Source organism: Leptopilina boulardi, unplaced genomic scaffold (genome assembly GCF_019393585.1).
Source record: "Leptopilina boulardi isolate dan_hultmark-lab unplaced genomic scaffold, ZJU_Lbou_2.1 LbouV2_302, whole genome shotgun sequence".
Classification (NCBI taxonomy): domain Eukaryota; kingdom Metazoa; phylum Arthropoda; class Insecta; order Hymenoptera; family Figitidae; genus Leptopilina; species Leptopilina boulardi.
Window position 1 is genome coordinate 1,684,432 of NW_026137866.1, and position 18,566 is coordinate 1,702,997.

Sequence of the window (18,566 nt, forward strand, 5' to 3'; positions counted from 1 at the left end):
AAAAACTTTGTTTACCAATTTTTTTTTACCACAAATTTTTAAATTGTACCTACAAATAAAAACAAATGTGTCACAAAGGCACGTTTTCAACGTCAATACCAGAGAAAAAAAAGAATATTTTTTTTTCATTGTGTGTGTGTATCATTATCAGGTTTGTTATATCAAATTGAGTTAACATTTTTTAAATATAATAAAAAGCACAATATTTTTTTTTTTTAATAAATTGATAATCTATTTTTAAAATACTATTTTTTACTATATAATAAAAAAAAAATGTAACGAAAATTTTTCTGTTAGCTGTCTCTGACAGTTATTCCTTTGTTGAATAAAATTCTTTTTGATAAGCGTTAAAATGCGGGAGAAGAATAAATATATGCTCTTGAAAAATCTACACAGCGTTAATATTTATTGATAAAAAAAGGAGGGAGAGGAGAGGGGATGTGTTTGAATAGCTGCAAAAGAAACGAAAGAAAGAAGGGTTATACATTGTTATATACCTGAAACCAGTACGTTCGATACACTCTCTCTCTCTCTCTCTCTCTCTCTCTCTCTCTCTCTCTCTCTCTCTCTCTCTCTCTCTCTCTCTCTCTCTCTCTCTCTCTCTCTCTCTCTCTCTCTCTCTCTCTCTCTCTCTCTCTCTCTCTCTCTCTCTCTCTCTCTCTCTCTCTCTCTCTCTCTCTCTCTCTCTCTCTCTCTCTCTCTCTCTCTCTCTCTCTCTCTCTCTCTCTCTCTCTCTCTCTCTCTCTCTCTCTGTACGATTTAGAGAATGCGATCCACAACGAAAAAGTATTTGCTATTACCGCAAGCACTTTTTCAACAACGCAACGTGAATTGTATCTAAAATATATTTCCTTTTTTTCATTCTATTTCCTTTAAAGTGGAAATCACCTCAAAAATAATGGTCAAATCACACTTTATAGAAAATTGTAAAAATTTAAAATATTTCAATATATTACGAGCATTAAATGTAGAATTACGAAATGTATTTGCGTTCTATTTGTAAGTATTTTGAAAAATCATAATTTTATATTTAAAAATAGTGTAATAATGACTCTCTAGTCACTGTAACGAGTAGGTAAAGTACGGACAGTGGAGACAGAGCGCCATAGTGATACAAGTAAGCGTATGATCAGCCGTAGCCGTAGTTTCGCGCAAGTGATGTATCGCCTATTGTGTCAGACGCGTTAACAAGTAAGGAAATAGACTGAGGCGAACGCAGGCGCCTTAATTTTTTTCTAGATTTAAAATAAAAACAAATTAAAAAATAATATAATTATAAAATTTGCTTTCAAATTTATAAAATATTAAATGAAAATTGATATAAAGAAATATTAATAACATATTTCACAAATTGATAAAATAATAAAAAGACATAAATCAATAAGTTAAATTTTATAATTGAATGAAAGACTGCGGATGTGAATATTTAAAAATTATTAATAATTAAATTTACCATTACTCATATTGTAAAAATCATAAAGATTAAATATTGTCTTGGAAGAGATGATTTAATTTCCGGTGTTTTATTCTTGTTCGAGTGTTTTGTGACTCATAACTTTTATTGACACTTTAGAGAAACTACTTGAAATATTAGATTCCTTATTTTATTGTTATAGAGTAAACGCGGATAATTTCGGGAACATTTTTATGTTTTTTTTTTTTGCAAATAAATAGTAATTATTATTTTTTTTATTAACTCCGTAAAAAGCAAGTCACTTTTACAAGTTTTTTTTTTATTACCTTTTATTAAATATTAAAGTACTTTTTTTCAGAAAATTAATATGACTTTTCAAACCTGAGTAAGTATTTTAATATCGATAATGTGCTTCTTCAAGTTATTCGTGTTATTTCAAGGGAAAAAAAAGATCGTATCCTTAAAAAAGTGTCTGCGACTACTCCCGCGTGCTTTTACCCTACTTTTGAAGGAAGTTCAATGAAATATATATATAAAGCGACAAGTTTACAGGCGTATATTTAAAAAAAAATAATGCATCGTATTTTAAGTTTTAAAAATGTCAAATATTTTTTCAAAAATTATATTCCAACAAATTATTATACACATATTTGTCAATAATTTTCAATTGATTCTGATAAAAAAAAATAGTATATGAGTATATATAAAAAGGAAATATATAGTCACACAATTTTCCGCACAACTTTTTAAAATATGTCATTTGACATGAGCTTGAAAAGCATAAAATATTGAAGTTGAGAAGTGTGATCGACTGGACGAAACAGAACTTGCACACGAAAGAGAGAGGGCATATACACACACTGCTTTTTGCCATTCGATTGAAGTAGCATGAGGCTCGAGATAAAAATGCAAGGGGTAAAAGGAAAGAGGTTTTCAATTCTATGACATCTTTTTTCTTTTTCTTTTTTTTTCGACTTTTTATTGTTACTTCACTTTGTACTCTGAAAATATCAAGCGTTGCAAATTCGTTTTCATGACATACTACTACCTACGTATTTCATAAATGTCTATGTTTCTTATATTTCTATATATATAAAGAGAGCTATATAATATTATTTTTTGGGGGAAAAATGTTTCTCATTGAAAACGATAATATAACAATAAAAATAATGTAATAAAAAAAATATTAAAAAAAAATATTGAAAAAAAATTAATATAAAAAAAGTAAAAATAAATTTAACTCAGAAATATAAAGAATAAAAGTGTGTTTTTGTCATTATATGTTATTTATAAAAATAAAACATATTCGTAAATTAATGTTCAAAAATTTTCCGTGTGTTTTGACGCAATGCAAGCTTTCATATTTCTTTGACATGAAAAGACTTTGTATTCTGAGGAAATTTAATTTATTTGTGGTCACGCACATGAAGAATATTTATTATATTTCATATAACAAAGGAAATAAAATTTTTTATCCTTTTATCAAGAAAATAGAGATTTGTTTTTAGCTTTTGTTAATGGAACTAAGAGACTAAAATTAAATTATTATTAATTATCTATATTAATTTATTGTATATATATAAAATTATTATTTTTCTATTAATATCTATACAAGAATATTTGCCAACTTTTTTTTTTTATTTTAATAATTTTTTTTAGAAAAAAAAATATTTTATTTAAAAATATTTTTTAATGAATTTTGTTTCTAATAAAGTATTTTTCGTTAATAAATTTTATTTTAAAAAAATGTTTTAAATCAAAAAAATATAGGCAAATATTCTGTTTCTTTCTCATAAGATAAATAAAAATTTCTTTCTCAATCTTTTAATTAAATTGTATTTTTTTCTAATTAAATTAATTAAAGAAAGAATACTAAATGTCAATTTTTAAATAATTTTCTTTTTGTGTGTACATTACCATAGAAATCCCGGGAAGATGGAGGAGGCACTGTCCGCACGGGTCAAAAATGTCCGAGGCAGGATGTAACCTTGTTGGCGAGGGAATTACAGATTCAGCCGGAAACGCAGTAGGAGCTTGCGTTTGTGGTCCCTCAGTGTCTTGGTGCTCTGGGGAAACAAAACCATATACATATAGAACACGACACGAGTGTAAACTTAATTTGGCAATGAAAATTGCTTACGGTAAATATCTATTGTTATTTCTCTTAATTCTAAATAATAAAAGTATTTTTATTTTGAAAATTTACCCATCTTTTTTTCTCTAATATTTTATTATCAATCTGTCACGCGTATTTATTTAGTAAAAATGATATATTTTATATATTCATTGAATTTTATTTGAGTTCTTATAATAAAAAAAAAGATAAAAAAAAATAAGAAAGAATAGACACAAAAATATATATCGGGATATAAATAAGAAAATCAGAAAGAATTCCCAAGAGTGTGATTCACGTTTTTATTGTGTATTTTTCTTACCCTCTCAATTCATTTTCACTGTATATATACGTTCAAGAAATGAAAAGGAAGGTAAAATGTCCGACTGTCTCTTGAATAAAAAGAAAATACAAATAAAAAGTAAGAGAAAAGATGAAGTGTTTAAACGATGAGTGAGAATGAGAGAGAGAGAGAGAGAGAGATGAGGTAGCGTTAATGAAAGTCAGGTCTTTGGAAATTCACCTTTTTTTTTTCTTTATTTTTCATTAAATTTCATTTCTTCTTATTATGCTTTTAATTATTATGTGGTAGGAAAATAAAATTTCTAAACTAATATTTATTTATTTATTTCTTGATTTATATATTATCGTTCAAAAATTATGTTTTTGAAAAAAAAAATCATGAAATTATAGAAAAACAGTTTTTTAAAGTAAATCCTTATCAAATCGATTTTTTTTTCATAGCCAAAAATCAAAGCTTCAATTTAAGCTCAAGTAGAATCACTCTCTCGAGAGTACAAATGAATTAATAAACGAGTTTTAACTATTTTATCACTCAAAATGGGAACTGACTCTAAATTTAACAATAGAGCTTAATTATAAAGCTCCTTGTTGACAAGACGAATTATTTCATTGAATGTAAAATGTCCTCTTTTATGTATATACCAAATTGTTAATTGTCAATTAACACTTACTTAAGAGCAGCAAATTATCTAAATTGTTATAATTTTTTTTTTTGTAAATAATAAACTCGTCAAAACAAAATCAGTCGATATTACATATTGAAACCTATAAAAAAAAATTTCTTTATCAAAAAAGTTTTATGTTTCGTTTAATTAATTTTACGCTGCTACCATATAAGTGATAAAAATCATTTTTTTTATAATAATTTTTTGATTCTATTTACAAAAAATTGTTTTAGTAACTCTATATATGATCTACATTCTACGCACTCTTCTCACGTCTGAATCCAATTTAGTTTATTTTTTTTTTTTTTTACTTTTATGACGTGGCGAAAGGTCACAATGCTATATATACATATATATTGTGTACATGCTATATCAGAAATGCCGACGATGCAGAGATGGTACAATTTTTATTATTTGGCGTTGAATATACTGAAATTTAAATAAGATTAAGTACAATATTAAAAAAAAGGAGGATAATTCCATTTTTTTTCACAATTCCACGCTGAAAAAAGAAAAATTTATTTCACTCAGAAAATAGATATGTTTGAACCAAATGTACCATTTTTTTATATTTACCCAATTTTTTTTGTTAGTTCAAACAAAATTTGTTTAATTCAAAATAAATATTTATTTGATCTAAATAACTATTTGGTTTATTTTAATAAATTTTGAACAAAGAAAAAATTTGATTGAGCTAAATAAACGTTTGGTTTATGCAACCAAATGTTTGGTTAACTGTATATCATTGCATTTATTTTGTTGATTTAACCACAATTTGGTTGCTTCAAACGAATTTTTTTCTGAGTGTTAATTCAAATAATTGGTAAATTTACTATTATCAAATATTTACTTAAAATAAATAATTATTGAAATCAAATTTTTTAAATTAAATAAAATGTATTTGAACCAATGATTTCCTTATTTGGAAATAAATACCATTTAATTGACACAAATAATAATTATATCTAATTATAATTATTAAATGATTATTTAATACAAATAAATATTTATTTGATAATAGTAATTATTTAAAACAAATAATTTTTGCTTCCTCGTGGAGGAAACTTTCTAGACCTTTCGTTTATAAAACTTTTCAAAGTGGCGGAAACAAATTTTTTTCTTTATAGAAACATGTTATATGAGTTTTTTATGCTTTTGAATGCGTTTTTGGTCATAAAAATGGTCTTCCTCTACTCGGATCTGGGTGTCAATTTTTTTCTACACTTTTCGGTGTATTTTGTGCAAGAATATGCAATAAAATCTTCTGCCTAAGAAAAATTGAATTTTTTTGGTAATTTTTTTTGGTTTTTCATGCGTTTTTGGTCATAAAAATGGTCTTCCTCTACTCGGATCTGGGTGTCAATTTTTTTCTACACTTTTCGGTGTATTTTGTGCAAGAATATGCAATAAAATCTTCTGCCTAAGAAAAATTGAATTTTTTTGGTAATTTTTTTTGGTTTTTCATGCGTTTTTGGTCATAAAAATGGTCTTCCTCTACTCGGATCTGGGTGTCAATTTTTTTCTACACTTTTCGGTGTATTTTGTGCAAGAATATGCAATAAAATCTTCTGCCTAAGAAAAATTGAATTTTTTTGGTAATTTTTTTTGGTTTTTCATGCGTTTTTGGTCATAAAAATGGTCTTCCTCTACTCGGATCTGGGTGTCAATTTTTTTCTACACTTTTCGGTGTATTTTGTGCAAGAATATGCAATAAAATCTTCTGCCTAAGAAAAATTGAATTTTTTTGGTAATTTTTTTTGGTTTTTCATGCGTTTTTGGTCATAAAAATGGTCTTCCTCTACTCGGATCTGGGTGTCAATTTTTTTCTACACTTTTCGGTGTATTTTGTGCAAGAATATGCAATAAAATCTTCTGCCTAAGAAAAATTGAATTTTTTTGGTAATTTTTTTTGGTTTTTCATGCGTTTTTGGTCATAAAAATGGTCTTCCTCTACTCTGATCTGGGTGTCAATTTTTTTCTACACTTTTCGGTGTATTTTGTGCAAGAATATGCAATAAAATCTTCTGCCTAAGAAAAATTGAATTTTTTTGGTAATTTTTTTTGGTTTTTCATGCGTTTTTGGTCATAAAAATGGTCTTCCTCTACTCTGATCTGGGTGTCAATTTTTTTCTACACTTTTCGGTGTATTTTGTGCAAGAATATGCAATAAAATCTTCTGCCTAAGAAAAATTGAATTTTTTTGGTAATTTTTTTTGGTTTTTCATGCGTTTTTGGTCATAAAAATGGTCTTCCTCTACTCGGATCTGGGTGTCAATTTTTTTCTACACTTTTCGGTGTATTTTGTGCAAGAATATGCAATAAAATCTTCTGCCTAAGAAAAATTGAATTTTTTTGGTAATTTTTTTTGGTTTTTCATGCGTTTTTGGTCATAAAAATGGTCTTCCTCTACTCTGATCTGGGTGTCAATTTTTTTCTACACTTTTCGGTGTATTTTGTGCAAGAATATGCAATAAAATCTTCTGCCTAAGAAAAATTGAATTTTTTTGGTAATTTTTTTTGGTTTTTCATGCGTTTTTGGTCATAAAAATGGTCTTCCTCTACTCGGATCTGGGTGTCAATTTTTTTCTACACTTTTCGGTGTATTTTGTGCAAGAATATGCAATAAAATCTTCTGCCTAAGAAAAATTGAATTTTTTTGGTAATTTTTTTTGGTTTTTCATGCGTTTTTGGTCATAAAAATGGTCTTCCTCTACTCGGATCTGGGTGTCAATTTTTTTCTACACTTTTCGGTGTATTTTGTGCAAGAATATGCAATAAAATCTTCTGCCTAAGAAAAATTGAATTTTTTTGGTAATTTTTTTTGGTTTTTCATGCGTTTTTGGTCATAAAAATGGTCTTCCTCTACTCGGATCTGGGTGTCAATTTTTTTCTACACTTTTCGGTGTATTTTGTGCAAGAATATGCAATAAAATCTTCTGCCTAAGAAAAATTGAATTTTTTTGGTAATTTTTTTTGGTTTTTCATGCGTTTTTGGTCATAAAAATGGTCTTCCTCTACTCGGATCTGGGTGTCAATTTTTTTCTACACTTTTCGGTGTATTTTGTGCAAGAATATGCAATAAAATCTTCTGCCTAAGAAAAATTGAATTTTTTTGGTAATTTTTTTTGGTTTTTCATGCGTTTTTGGTCATAAAAATGGTCTTCCTCTACTCGGATCTGGGTGTCAATTTTTTTCTACACTTTTCGGTGTATTTTGTGCAAGAATATGCAATAAAATCTTCTGCCTAAGAAAAATTGAATTTTTTTGGTAATTTTTTTTGGTTTTTCATGCGTTTTTGGTCATAAAAATGGTCTTCCTCTACTCGGATCTGGGTGTCAATTTTTTTCTACACTTTTCGGTGTATTTTGTGCAAGAATATGCAATAAAATCGTCTGCCTAAGAAAAATTGAATTTTTTGCTTCCTCGTGGAGGAAGCTTTGTAGCCCTTTCGTTTATAAAACTTTTCAAAGTGGCGGAAACAAATTTTTTTCTTTATAGAAACATGTTATATTAGATCCTGATCAATTGTCCGGATGTATTTGTGTGTGTGTGTGTGTGGATCCCTTTTTTATTTAGAAGATAACTTTAACAGGTTTTAATGGATTTAGATAAAATTTAGTAGGCTCATTTATCATATTAATATCTCAAATCTGACCAAAGGATTTTGAAAAATATTCTAAAAAAAAAATTTTATGGTCTTTTTTCCAAAAATTTTTTTTTAATCGAAAAAATTTTTAAATAGAAAAATTTAAGGTTATATATAATAAAATCGTATTCTTTACGTCAAGACGAATCGATCGATATATATATATAAAGTATTCATTTGAGGTAAATTTAAAGAATTAATGAAAGTTAAAAAATCAAAAATTTACATTTTGGTTATAAAATTTTGTGATTTTTTAAATTGAAGTTAATATATGAAATAATTGTATTCCTTACGTCAAGACGAATCGATCGATATATAAAGTATACATTTGAGGTAAATTTAAAGAATTAAAGAATTAATGAAAGTTAAAAAATCAAAAATTCACAACTTGTTGAATTTACAACTTGTTTCGATTTTTATTTCTACTTTCCTAAAAAAAAGTATATGAATAAGTAAAACAGTATTTTTAATTAGATAACAAGACTCAAAAAATGTTTTTTTTAAAAATATTTTCCAGATGAGTCACCTGAAACGTCCACCAGTACAGGTGAGTAAAATTTTAAATGCGGACCAATAAAAAATAATTTTTTTTTACTTTCTCTTAATAATTGCAATTGTCAATATAATTTTCAGAGATAACAAAAAAATAAATATTTTTACATGTATAAAAATTTAATAAATTAAAGAGTGATTGTTTTATGAATTGAAAGCTTTTTATTGTCTCTTTAATGATCGTTATTCTTTTTTTTTTTTTTTTTTTTGAAAAAAGGTTGAGTATGCTTTGTTGTAAATCATTTAGGCTCATTCTCGTACTTATTATTCCAATTAATTCCGACAGCAGAGTGCGCTCGATGGTTTTTGCTTTCCAATTAACGCGAACCGCGTAATAACAGGCATAATTACATAATGCTCTCTCTCACCCTTTTGCCTCTGCTCTCAGCACTTACTCTCTCTCTCTCTCTCTCTCTCTCTCTATGTATTATATACATACACGTATAGGATTATATAAAAACGAGGCATTTATTCACATATGCAAAATGAAGTAACAATAATTCATTGCCAAATTTATTTTTCTTTTTATTTAATATTATTATTTTGAATATTTGAATTTATAAAATAAATTAAAAGTATATTCTACCAATTTTTAACGTAATTAAATTCACTAAAAATTACTAATTTTCATTTAAAAATTTAATAAATAAATAGAATTTTTTTAATATTAATTTTTCTGGAAAAATTTTACAGTTAGAGATTCAAAGTGAATTATTTTTTAAGGTTTGATCTGCCGAAATCTAAAATCTTGTACATGTATGGATTTCATGGGAGTGTAGTCGAGTGTCAGTTTGATTGATGAGAAAAGTGCAGAGAGAGAAAGAGAGAGAAAGTAGAATGTAGGATTTACAAACATTTTTCTTGATACTTTTTTCAACTAAGTTTTACACTCCTTTTAGCAACACACGCTGGATGAAATCTTGTTGGGATATGTGGTAGATTTAAAAAAATGTCTACTTTTCTCACCAATCACAGTTCATGAAAATTTAATCTTATTATGAATTTGTAAAAAAATAAGTAAATAATTTTTTGCAATTAAATTTTTTTCTACACACGTATTTGTTTCATTAACCTATTTTTTTTTTTTTAACTATTGGCAAAATTGAAAAAAAAAGAGTTTTCATTAACCTATTTTTTTTTAACTACTGGCAAAATTGAAAAAAAAGGGTTTTCATTAAAAAAGTTTCAACAAACTTGAACTTGTTTCAATTACCCTTCGCATTTTGAGCATGCGAGCTATCATTTTCCCTATAGTCTTCTTGGGAGAATCAAGTCTAGCAAGAGCAATGTTTGTTCTTCTCTGATGGAAATGGAGAGAACTTGAGGGAAAAGTAGAAAAGGAGAAAACCCCTCACCATATCAGTAATTTTCTGTTTGCTTCAAGCTTTTCCCAAGTAACGTATAATATTGTATAACGTCTTAAAATGAAATTGGACTATTTTTTCTCACAAAAAAAGGTTTTTTTTTGAAAAATTTTTATTGTAAGGATAAGTGTCCTGTTTTTTTTTTAAAAACATCAATCAAAATGACTGTCTACTGAAAATAGTATTAAATCTTTGTTCATTTATGATTTAATCAGAGCTTGTTAAACCAAGTCTTCAGTCATAACTTTTACTCAAATCTCGCAGGATCATAAACGAGTTATATGGAGGGGACGCGCGGCAACTTGAGGTAATTGCTTTATAGAGAAAGTGACATTTTATATCCCCAGGAAACATAATATCAAAATCCTAGAGAAAAGTTCTGCGAAAAATTCTCTCGTTACATAAAAAAAAAAAAAAAATCTTTAATTAAAAACTTTTTATAGTAATTAAGAAACTAACATTCGTAAATTTAAATGTCAACTTAGGGGAAGTAAAAAAATTGTTATAAAAAAAAAGAAAGAAAAAAGAAACTAAAAGCGTTCGATTGGAAGTTACCATCATGTGCAAGATTAGTTAGAAAGGGTATCTCGGAAAAGTTTATCCGAAGGCAACAGGGCAAGTGGACCCGAATGTTTCAACTTCCCTGACACGTTTCACGAACAAATTTCTATTGTATATCGACAAAGCCGGGTCTACAAGTAGGACATAAATAAAGAAACCTGCCACACTGAACGGCCATATTCGGAAATTCAATTTTGATAACGTGCTCCAGAAGGTGTATGCACCCTCCAAAAGCCATTTATATTCTCCACTCTTCACTTGGAAAGCTCGGGCTTGGCTTCTTGCATAATCGACGATCTCTCTCAACAATCCCCTTTAAAACTCGCCCACTGCACTGCCTCAATCCTACTCTTTTTTTCCACAAAAGAGAGAAAGAGAGAGAAATATTTATTAATATTAACACTAAAATTTTCAATTTTTTAGACATTCAATTATTTTCTACAGATCGATTATGCAAAAATACAAATCCTGTTTTCTTTTCAAATTACATTCATTATCAAATTATCAAAGTAGAATAAATATATAATAGAAGATACTTGATAAAATGCCACAAGATGCTCATTTCAATGCAAACCAAATTATCTTAAGTGAGAGAGAAAGAGAATTCTGTTTCAAGATTACGTAAAGTATATATAAATCGATTTGACAAGTTCTCGTTTTAGTTTTGAATTGGAAATTACCCTATTCTAAGGATAAAAATTAAATTCGTACTTTATTTTATGAGGATAATTTCTAATAAATATTTCATTACTTAAAGTTTTCACATAATGAAATTTATAATAGTTAAATTCTTCTTTTTAATTTTTTATCACCAAAAAATGAAATTGTAAATTCAATAACTAAATTTTCCCTTCTCGAAACAATCAATAAAATTTCGTTAACTAATTAAATTATATAGTCAAAATTTCTACTAATTTTTAGTCGATTTTTTTTTTACTAAAATTTTAGTTAAAAAAATTACTAAATCAAATAGTACACTGAGAAAAATGTTTCGTCAGAGCAACCAAAATTTGATTGGGCAAACAAAAAAATTTTGTTGATATTTAAGCAATCAAACTATTTGTTTGAGTCAACCAAAAAATTAGGTTGAGTGTTTTTTGTTAGCATAACAAAAATGTTTGGTTAGCTCAACCAAATTTTTTTTGTTAGGTCAACAAAAATGTTTGGTTGATGAAACCAACAGTTTTTTTTGTAAAATTAAAAACTTTATTCTACCTTATTTCTTTCCTTTTTTTTTTATTTATTACATTATTTATTTATCAATTTAACAGTTGAATTTATATTTATCCAATTGAAATATTTACGTACTTTCATTCAACAAAAAGATATGTTTGAACCAAATGTACCATTTTTTTATATTTACCAAATTTTTTGGTTAGTTCAAACAAAATTTGTTTAATTCAAAATAAATATTTATATGATCTAAATAACTGTTTGGTTTATTTTAATAAATTTTTTGAACAAAGAAAAAATTTGATTCGAGCAAAATAAACGTTTGGTTTATGCAACCAAATGTTTGGTTAACTGTATATCAATGCATTTATTTTGTTGATTTAACCAAAATTTGGTTACTTCAAAAAACTGTTCTCTCAAGCTTTGAGCTCAGAGCGAATCAAACTATTTGGTTGTCGCAACCAAATTTTGGTTAGGACAACAAACGATCATTTGGTTTCTTAGACCAAACTATTTTGTTGTGTTAACCAAATTATTTTGTTGTGTTAACCAAATTATTTTGTTGTCGTAACTAAATTTTGGTTGGAATTTAAAAATGTTCAACCAAATTATTTTGTTGTCGTAACTAAATTTTGGTTGGAATTTAAAAATGTTCCACCAAATAATTTTGTTGGCCTAACAAAATGTTTAGTTGAGATAACTCTACGACTTTGTTTCAGCCAAACCAAAATTTGGTTACAAGAACCAAAATTGCCTAACCAAACAATTTTGTTGCAAACACTAAATTTTTTTTCTCAGTGTAGGTAATATATTTTGAAAATCAGAAAAAATTTCTATTAATTTTAAGTAATTTCTTATTAAAATTAGTAAAAAGAAAAATTACTAAATTAAATACTAATATTTTACTATTTAGTGAAAAATTTTAATCGAAAATCGTAGCTGGCAACAAATCCTAAAATTTTCGAAATATATATATATATACAAGGACAAAGAATTTTACAGCCACCTGTAAAGATATCGTGATTACACAAATTATTGTTGTGTTTTGATGAAACCTACGAGGCTATATAAAAGCCATTATTCGACACTGATTCTTGAAAGATAATCATTCTAATATGTAACATACGACCTGGAATTAACGATCCCGCGACAATATAACAATAAAGAAATATCTTAAGATAAAAAATTATGTTCTCGAAAAAAATAATTATATGATAAAACTCATAGAATAAAAAATCCAATGTTTTTTTTTTCTATAAAAAATTTTTTTCGATTCTAAATAATGTAAAATACAGCGAATACCAAAAAATAAACAAAGAAATATAAATTTTGATTAAATCCAAGTGCTTATTTTTTTTTTTTAATAATATTTATCCCTATCTTCTTTTTTGCAACTAATCCGTTTATTCAAAAGATTCCGGTATGATATATATATATATAGAGAGAGAGAGAGAGAAACTCACCCACAAGTGTGACTTAGCGCGCAGGGGCGAAACAATGGGCATTGTAAAATATTCGAAAGTAGGAGGGAAAGGGTCGTCGAGACTTGGTCGCATTTACATAGAAATTGTTCGTCTAAAATCATACTCATATTTAATTTTTCACTATGCGTTAAATCACGCTCCGCGGTCATTGCAAACTTTAAAGCTCACGTTATAACGGGCTGACGTTTAGTTATTCAAATGAAATTTTTTTTTCTTCCCTCGCTACCTTCATGAGAGAAAATTACTGGAAAAAAAGAATTCGCATATCGTTTGGGGGAAAAAGGAATTTTTTTTTATCAAAAAAAAAAAAAAATTAATAATTTACGCTCATCCTATCGAAATTAATTCTTCTAAAGGTTATTTGAAAAAAAATGTTTTTTGCAAAAATATCAGCTGGGAATAGCCGTACATATTAAAAAAAAAACAAAAAAAATTTCTATAAATAAAAACAAATTGAAAAACATTTGTATTAATTTTTCATAAACAGACATATATATCACAACTACATTATTTCTCTTTTTGCGTTTCGTAAAAGCCTCGCAAACTCAAAATAGATTTTATATAGTAATTATAGGGATTTGAAAAACAGTTGTTGTATTTTTAAAAGCCTGAAGGAATTAATGTCACTTGTTTTCATTCACTTATATATATAACTCACAAGCGCATAATGTTTGCAAAAAGATTGTTTTTATCTGACAAATGATTTAACAGTTCTTTTGTTACAAAAGTATATAATGTATTTTTAAAATGTCAAGCAGAAATGGTTTATAGAATATAAGCAAATGTTTACTGTAAAAGTGAATTTTGAAAAGAGAGAGAGAGAGAGGGGATAAATATATAAATTTATATCATCGTGTTACAAATTAGTCGAATGTAAAATGTATCCGAGGAAATTACTAGTGTTCATTGTTATTTATATTTTATTTTTTATCACAGTGCCAATTAATAATGGTGAATGTATTAAATCAAGATTTGACTGTCAATCTGATGAACAATGTTGCACGGGAAATTGTAGAAAATTAAGAGTTGCAGTCCAGGCAAAATGCGTCTAATTTCGTTGAGTTTTATTTAATAATTTATATATTTTTTACTGTTTCTTTTAAATAAAAACTAAATAAAAATAAAATTTTAATTATATTTTATAATTTCAGGAGGGAATACAAGGAGTTTTCTGTGTCATTCATTACTTAAAATTTTATTATGTATAGTTTAAATTTTTGTAAATTAAAAAAATTACCAACATTTTTTTTTTAAAATACATTTTTTTAAAATAGATTTTTTTTAAAATACATTTTTTTTTAAATACATTATTTAGTCAATAAATAATTTTTAGAGCTTTCTGCATTATACGAGTTCATGAAGAAAATAACGTGGGGGTTCTTCAATGTAAGCATCATATAGAAATTTTACGTTCATATCGTTTTATATCAGGCAATATATTCCAATTTTCCCTCGTTTCAGCAATGCAGATACACCTACTTCCCATTTCTGATAAAAGGGAAAAGTTACTAATAGTTTTACAAAAATTGCATCGCATTTATTTTTTAACAGCACTATTCAAACTTATATTTCAATTATATTTACAATATAATAAATGTTTAACGATAATTTTTTATCGATGAAAAAAATTAATGGAAATATTGGAAAACTTATAATGGCAATTTAAAAATATTGTATACAATTAATAATAATTTAGTAAATAATTTGATAATTATTTAATAATAGTAATCAATGATAAATAATTATTTTGTTAATAAATATTTATAATTCAAAGAAATTGTAATGTTATGTTATACTACAATAGCGATCTTTTTTTTTATGTTTTCAATGGGTACAATAGATATATACTGGAGAAGTAGGTTTCAAGAAGAAATTGGAAAAAATATATATATATATATATATACAAGAATAGAAGTTGTGATATCGAACGAGTTCCGCAAAGAAGACCATGTCTTTTTAAAATGACATGTTGTCTTTTCTACAGCAATAGTGTTCTTCTCGATATTGTGCTGTCACATTGATGCTTTTATTTACAAATATTTATTTACTTGATCATTTTCTTTTAAAAAAAAATATTTCCTTTTTTTCTAATACTTTTAATTTTAAACTGATTTACTTCCTTTTTTTCATTACTGTTCGCAACATATTTTTTATTTTTTATACAAAAATTTGTATACACTCAGAAAAAAAATTGGTTTGAAGCAAGCAAATTTTGGTTAAATCAACAAAATAAATGCATTGATATATACAGTTAACCAAACATTTGGTTGCATAAACCAAACGTTTATTTAGCTCAATCAAATTTTTTCTTTGTTCAAAAAATTTATTAAAATAAACCAAACAGTTATTTAGATCAAAATGATATTTATTTGAATTAAACAAATTTTGTTTGAACTATCCAAAAAATTGGGTAAATATTGGTACATTTGGTTCAAACATATCTTTTTTCTGAGTGAAAATTCATAAATATTTCAATTGGATAAATATAAATTCAATGTTAAATTGATAAATAAATAATGAAATAAATAATGAAATAAATAAAAAAGATAAAAAGAAAAGAAATAAGGTAGAATAAAGTTTTTAATTTTACAAAAAAAAAACTGTTGGTTTCATCAACCAAACATTTTTGTTGACCCAACAAAAAAAATTTGGTTGAGCTAACCAAACATTTTTGTTATGCTAGCAAAAAACCCTCAACCTAATTTTTTTGGTTGACTCAAACAGATAGTTTGGTTGCTTAAATATCAACAAAATTTTTTTGGTGGACTCAAACAAATAGTTTGGTTGACTCAAAGAAATAGTTTGGTTGACTCAAACAAATAGTTTGGTTGCTTAAATATCAACAAAATTTTTTTGGTGGACTCAAACAAATAGTTTGGTTGACTCAAAGAAATAGTTTGGTTGACTCAAAGAAATAGTTTGGTTGACTCAAAGAAATAGTTTGGTTGACTCAAACAAATAGTTTGGTTGCTTAAATATCAACAAAATTTTTTTGGTGGACTCAAACAAATAGTTTGGTTGACTCAAAGAAATAGTTTGGTTGACTCAAACAAATAGTTTGGTTGCTTAAATATCAACAAAATTTTTTTCTTTGCCCAACCAAATTTTGGTTGCTCTGACTAAACATTTTTCTCAGTGTACTATTTGATTTAGTAATTTTTTTAACTAAAATTTTAGTAAAAAAAAATGACTAAAAATTAGTAGAAATTTTGACTATATAATTCAATTAGTTAACGAAATCAAATTAATTTTTTTGTTCAAAAAATTTATTAAAATAAACCAAACAGTTATTTAGATCAAATTAATATTTATTTGAATTAAACAAATTTTGTTTGAACTAACCAAAAAATTGGGTAAATATAAAAAAATGGTACATTTTTGGTTCAAACATATCTTTTTTCTGAGTGTATAAAAAATAAGTTACTATTGTATAAATTTATAAAGCAGGGACGTACGTGATTTTTCTCTCTTTTTTTTATGTAAAATCAATGCGTATGTAATTGGACAAAGGTTGTTAATTCACCATTTTTCTAGAAGTAGTATTTCTTTCTTGATGAGGTGTATTGGGAGAAAGAGAGAGAGAGAGAGAAAGGTGTTTCCATCGTTCCCGTCAAAAGGATTACATCTTCCTTTGCAAAATCCCCCTCTAATTAAATTGTCTTTTATATTCGAGCGAGGACTTGAAATGACCTGGATAAAGCTTGCCAACCTGCTCTGGGATTTCTTTTTCTCGCCCTCGTTTTCCTATTCGTATATTTCCCTTTCTGATGTTTTTCTTCTTTTTTTTTTTTCTTCTTTGAGAGATCACAGGGGCCAGTTCGTCAATACGTATTTTAACTCTGTTCGTTTCTTTCTCGAAATTCTCTCTCGCACTCTCTCTCTCTCTCTCTCTCTCTCTCTCTCTCTCTCTCTCTCTCTCTCTCTCTCTCTCTCTCTCTCTCTCTCTCTCTCTTCTTTCACGAGTAATCCATTCCTTTTTTTTACTCTCTCCAGAAAGTGACAGCTAGGGTAACTGCGTTGGTTCGTTTTACTTGCAAATGTAATTGCTCATCTATGATCTTTTTTTAGATATTTTTTACAGTATTTTTTTTTTTAAGAATAGCCCAAAAAATACTCTTTGTAAAAAGCGAAATATTTAAAAAAATTGTATACGTGTAATTGTTTTTTATAACAATTGAAAATATATTTTTTTTTGTATTTTCAAGAATATATTTTTTTTTATTTGCTTTCTTTCATGCTCGAATCGCTTTCGATAAATATTTTCCCAATATTCTTTTTTTGTTATATTAAGGAAAATATTTATCAAGGTAAATTTTATTCAAAAAAAAAAACAGAATTTAAAAAAAAGAATTTAAAAATAAAAAAAAATTTATCGTTATTATATATTTTTAATATTATTTTCTTTCCATACGTTCTTTACACGTATAGTATTTTTTTAAACATACTTTCAAGCAAGGAGAGAAGTTGTTTTTAAGGCGCTATATTTGTTTCTGCAAAATCTTGTTATTTTCATCGGATATTTTTCTTCTTCAAACTAAATATTTTTAACTATTTTTTTAAACAATTTAATAATAGCATTAATTACGAAAAAAAAAAGAAATTGCAGTAGATAATGAAAAAGACTTGATTGAATTGAGTTTAAAAGTGAGTTAAAAGTAATTAAAACAGTCATTTTATAGAACGCACTACTACTGTTCTCGCGCATTGAATTAATTAGAATTAAAAGTTTGGGTAATTTCTTTTTTAAAACTTTTTTTTTTCAAGAGATCCGCGGGGGAAAAATATTAAATGAAAAATCTTATTATTTTTATAATATTTCAAGTGATTTTTTTTTTTTGTAATTTTTATATCTATATACCGATACACGCCTTTGATATCCATTCTGTGCGGATATATACACGCGGGTGTTCCTTTATTTCTTCGCCAAACGTTCACTGGGGCGAATAAAAGTAAAAATACTGAAGCTCTCTCTTGCTCTCTCTTGCTCTCTCTTTCTCTCTCTCCCTCTCTCTCTCTGTCTACCTTTAGTAACGATTTTGCCCTTGGCGTTTCGTAAAAATAAACTTCAAACAGGTCTTTCGACGATTTACTTTATTACACGTTTGTGAAGAATGCAATCGGAAAAGATCCTGTCCTTCTTGTGGATCTTTTGAAAAAGGCAAAATAAAATTAATTCAACTATCTACTGAATTGTATACGTATATATATATAGACGCAGTGAAAAAAAGACTTCAAAAAAAAAATCAAGAACTTGACATGAATAATGATTGAAATTTACTTCAAGGGAAATT

General features: G+C 26.6%; 1 long non-coding RNA gene across 1 annotated transcript; it reads left to right on the forward strand.

Moving 5' to 3' along the window:
- The first annotated feature begins 14,046 nt into the window (after positions 1 to 14,046).
- On the forward strand, positions 14,047 to 14,883 carry LOC127282803 (uncharacterized). Its single transcript, XR_007843253.1, has 3 exons — positions 14,047 to 14,331; positions 14,427 to 14,661; positions 14,737 to 14,883. It is a non-coding gene; the product is annotated as an uncharacterized LOC127282803 (long non-coding RNA).
- Positions 14,884 to 18,566: the final 3,683 nt, after the last annotated feature.